The 5039-nt window shown below is 40.7% G+C and overlaps 1 protein-coding gene and 1 pseudogene across 1 annotated transcript in view; one reads left to right on the top strand and one right to left on the bottom strand.

Moving 5' to 3' along the window:
• Positions 1–5039, bottom strand: part of ADCY9 (adenylate cyclase 9) — a 210918-nt gene that overhangs the window by 178044 nt on the left and 27835 nt on the right. The gene's annotated exons all lie outside the window — the stretch shown is intronic.
• Positions 4136–5038, top strand: LOC102854214 (annotated as a pseudogene).

The following is a 5039-nucleotide window of genomic DNA, read 5'->3' as shown; positions in this document are numbered from 1 at the left end:
GAAATCAATGATATTGTTCTGTAGTTTCCACACTCTGTTGGGTCCCCCTTCTTTGGAATGGGAACAAATATAGATCTCTTCCAATCAGTTGGCCAAGTGGTTGTTCTCCATGCAGGCTAATACTGAAAAGCTGCTCACGTTGTATTTTGAGAAGTGTATTTATATTATTCTGTACTTTAAAAAAAAATTGTATTATTATTCACGTGTGTGTCTGTGTACCATCAAATCAGATCTGACTGGTACATGAGGAGATTGTTCCTCCTTCTTTGGCCGAGCATCTGATGGATTCAAGCTGTATACCTCTGGGAGTGCAGTGCAGCTTCTTGCTACTAGGCCACCAGAGCTCTCCTTATTCTCTACTTTAAAGAAAATAATTACTGTCATGCACTGTGCCTAAGAAAGTCTAGATACCTCCATGAAGACCTCCACAATGATAATCTTTATATGGTAATTATCTTGCCCACTTTGCAATCTGGTTTCCAGTTACACATCCCGTAGAGCTGTATTATTTTTTCTTCTTTTTATTATTATTAATTTTAATGAAAATGTATAGACTTTGGATTTCCATTTATTCATTGTTGCATTTTTCTCCCTGCCCACCCTTCCCCCCTCCCCAGTTCCCTCTTCTCTTTGAAAAGTAAAAGAAAAATTCTTTCTTTGTTATACTATCCCTCTTCCAAAGTCCACTCCACTACGCAACCTTCGTTCTGGACTCATGTCATGACAATAATACCTAATCATATATCCCTTTTAAGCAGTTCTCTCCATCTGTTTCAATGCAGTATACATAATTTACCCCATCTTTCTCAGTCTGCACCCAACCTCAATGTCAGTCCCATTTTACAACAGTAGCATTATGCAGTATTTGTCCTTTTGTGACTGAGATATTTCACTCAGCATAAAGTCCTCCAAGGTCACCCATTTTGTATAATATTTCATGAGTTCTTTGTTTTTCAATGCAGCATAATATTCCATTGCGTGAATATATCAGAGCTGCTCTATCCATTCATTTGTTGATGGACACTTAGGTTGTTCCCAACTCTTTCCTATTGTGAACAAAGCCGCGATAAACATGAGTGTGCATTTATCTGCTTGGGTGGTGGTTATGATTTCTTTAGGGTATATTCCCAGTAGTGGAATTGCTAGGTCAAACAGTATTTCTATTAGCAACTTTTTGAGAAAACACCATACTGCCTTCTATAGTGGTTGTACCATTTTACACTCCCACCAACAGTGAATAAGGGTTCCAGTTTCTCCACAACCTTGCCAGCATTTGTTGTTTGCGAGCTGTATTATTTTTAAGGGCAAAATACCTGAAGCAATTGCAAAACTCAAACAGGAAATGGTTAACACACTCTGAGATATTCATTCCACAGCATATTACATTCTCCTCACAAAAATATGTGAGTAATCTGCAATGGAGGCAATTAAAAAAATGCTGAGGGGAGCTCTGGTGGCCTAGTGGCAAGAAGCTGCAACTACAATCCCATAGGTGCACGGTTCGAATCCACCAGATGCTCTGCCAGGGAAGGAGGCGCAATCTCCTCCTGTACCAGTCAGATCTGATTTGACGGTACATGCACACAAAAATAATAAAAAAAAAATGCTGGTAGTTCCTACTTCTAGTGACCTGTTCACAACAGAACCACACAGTTTCAGCCCCGTACCATCTTCAGCAATTGCATGTTTAGGCTCCATGTCACAGCCACGGTGTAAATCTAACTGATGCACACTTCCAAAACAATTACAACTTCTCTCGGCCTCTCATATAAATCTTTTTGCTCATACTGTTAGGACTAGCTTCCATTCCAAAAACAGCTGATGGCAACCAACAACCAGTAGAAAGCACATTCTCACCCTTGCACCATCTCTAAACTCAGCGCTGATTTGCAATTTTGTTTTCAATCACTCATTTAATCAGAAAAAAACCCTACACTACAAAGAAGCACAGCAAGAAGACTGCTAATCTCTTTAAATGCCTTTCTTCTCCCCTATTCTGGCTAAGGAAAACAATTCCAAGTTCATAAAAACAAGGAACTAAAATTACATGAGAACTAAACCTTGACTCACAGTAGAAAAAACATTATTTTTAAAGTGGAGAAATATTTATAAATCTGTGCTTTATGAAAAAGGAGGACACATGTGCAGTGTGTTTATGGAACGGCCTGAGTGAGGCAAAGAGGCGGCTTTGGAGAAAACACTTTTCCTTCTTGTTTATGTTCAAGAACTCCTAACCTTTCACACAGTTTTTCTTATAGAATATTAGCTGAAATTTAATATAGTCTTTGATATCTGAATCGCTTCTTTATTAAGTTTAAAAAAAGGGTATGAATTATACCTCAATGTCAAGGGGACAAAAAATCTTCTTAACTGTACCAATAATAAACACCATAATAAATGGAGAAAAGATTGAAATTGTCAACAAATTCATTTTTCTTGAGTTAACAGAAACAGCAGTAAAGACATCAAATGAGCTTTTTGGTGTCTGTGAGGTGCAGGAGATCCTGGCCAGACTGTCATCAAAATAAGGAAGACAAAAAAACTGATGTCCTTGAATTGCAGTGTTAACCAATACTGAATATTATAGACTGTCATCTTCTATAGCCCTAAAAAAGAAAAATAAAATAAAACCCAAAACAAAAAAACAACAAAAAACCCAACAAGTCTCTCTTGGAAGAAATGCAGCCAGCATGCTCCTTAGAAAAAAGGATGGTGAGACTTCACCTCATACACTTTGTCTGAGCATGATATCCTGAAGAAGGATATCATGCTTGCAAAAGCCAGCAAAATGAAGAAAGGAGATGAATTGACACAGTGGCTGGCACAACAGGCTTAAGCACAGTAGAGACTGTGAGGATCATGGAGGATCAGGCAGGGTTTTGTTCTGTTTGTGCACAGGTCTCTAATGAATCAAAATCCACTCAACAGAACCCAACAACAACAACACACCATCACCAATCTATCTTTGTGTTGTAGTATAGCTTCCATGTTGCTGTGATTCTGGAAGCTATACCATCAGCCCTTTAAATGTCAACTGGTGGACAGGTTTCAATGGCACTTCCATATTAAGACAGACTAGGAAGAAAAGCCTGGTGGTCTACTTCCAAAAATTACCCAATGAAAGCCTTATGGACCATAACAGAACACTGTTCAACGCACTTGCTCTAGACAAGTCATCAGGAGAGATAACTTCTCCTGAAGGGGGGGACAAGGGAGACCCTCATAAGATGGGGTGGCACAATAGTCTCAGTGATAGAAGTGGGTCCTTAATTGTGAAGATGACAAAGAATGATACTTTGTCCTATTATACATTAGGCTGTCAGGAGCCAGGGTCAACTCAGCAGCAGCTATCCATCCATCCATCCATCCATCCATCCATCCATCCATCTGCAGTCATATGCCCGTTAACATGCACAATTCCTTTCATTAAACAAGGCATTTTATGATTTGGACATCACATGAGCATCAAATCCTGCTTTCTCGTTAAGCATCCTCAAGCTTTGTGCCTTAACAGTGATCAATGTGCTGAGAGGGCCCTAACTTTGTGTTTGGTCCTCAGTTCACATCAGTAGTGGTTGCCATGTGTTAGAAGCTGTGTTTAGGACACCATCCATTCAGACTTTCAGAATTCAGTTATAACCATATGAAACATATATTTGGTATCTGAGTATATCTAGGTATCTGTGTATCCACTTAACAATATGTAACAAAAGAGTTGTAAATATTTCACCAAGCACACTGACCCTGAGTGATTCTAACTCACAGTAATTATCCTACAGGGTTTCTGAAGCTGTAAATCTTTACAGGAGAACATGTGACTATCTTTCTACCTCAGAGTGGCTGGCGGATTCACATTGATAACCTTCTGGTTTGCAGTCCAGGACACCATCAGGGCTTCCTAAACAGTTTACACCAGACTAATAAATCCATCTCTGCCTCCTTTCATTGTTATCCTTACAACAAGATTTGCTCTTTAAATACCCAAGAGCTGGCTGTACACGGGGCACTTGCCATTTCAGCCAAACTGATACCTTATAAGGCTCTAGATTAAGTTTAAGAAATATATTTCTTTTCAGCCCTGTCGGAGTTGGCTGCGCTGCGTTAATTTCTACACCAGGCTCTCATTTAAGAGACGATGATGTTGGGCACTGAAGGCAGAGAGGGGTTTGTGGTGAAGGTCCGGGGCTTGCCCTGGTCTTGTTCGGCCAATGAAGTGTAGCGTTTTTTCTCTGACTGCAAAATTCAAAATGGGGCCCAAGGTATTCGTTTCATCTACACATGAGAAGGCAGACCGAGTGGCGAGGCTTTTGTTGAACTTGAATCAGAAGATGAAGTCAAATTGGCGCTGAAAAAAGACAGAGAAACTATGGGACACAGATATGTTGAAGTATTCAAGTCAAACAACGTTGAAATGGATTGGGTGTTGAAGCATACTGGTCCAAATAGTCCCGACACGGCCAATGATGGCTTTGTGCGGCTTAGAGGACTCCCCTTTGGATGTAGCAAGGAAGAAATTGTTCAGTTCTTCTCAGGGTTGGAAATCGTGCCAAATGGGATAACACTGCCGGTGGACTTCCAGGGGAGGAGTACGGGGGAGGCCTTCGTGCAGTTTGCTTCACAGGAAATAGCTGAAAAGGCTCTAAAGAAACACAAGGAAAGAATAGGGCACAGGTATATTGAAATTTTTAAGAGCAGTCGAGCTGAAGTTCGAACTCACTATGATCCGCCTCGGAAACTTATGGCCATGCAGCGGCCAGGTCCCTATGACAGACCTGGGGCTGGCAGAGGGTATAACAGTATTGGCAGAGGAGCTGGCTTTGAAAGAATGAGGCGTGGAGCTTATGGTGGAGGTTATGGAGGCTATAATGGCTATAATGATGGCTATGGATTTGGTTCAGATAGATTTGGAAGAGACCTCAATTACTGTTTTTCAGGAATGTCTGATCACAGATATGGGGATGGTGGATCTACTTTCCAGAGCACAACAGGACACTGTGTACACATGAGGGGGTTGCCTTACAGAGCTACTGAGAATGACA

Source organism: Elephantulus edwardii, unplaced genomic scaffold (genome assembly GCF_000299155.1).
Source record: "Elephantulus edwardii isolate Elephantulus edwardi_28Jun2011 unplaced genomic scaffold, EleEdw1.0 scaffold00209, whole genome shotgun sequence".
Classification (NCBI taxonomy): Eukaryota; Metazoa; Chordata; class Mammalia; order Macroscelidea; family Macroscelididae; genus Elephantulus; species Elephantulus edwardii.
Note: the sequence above shows the minus strand (reverse complement) of the source record. Positions and strands in the feature narration are given on the sequence as shown.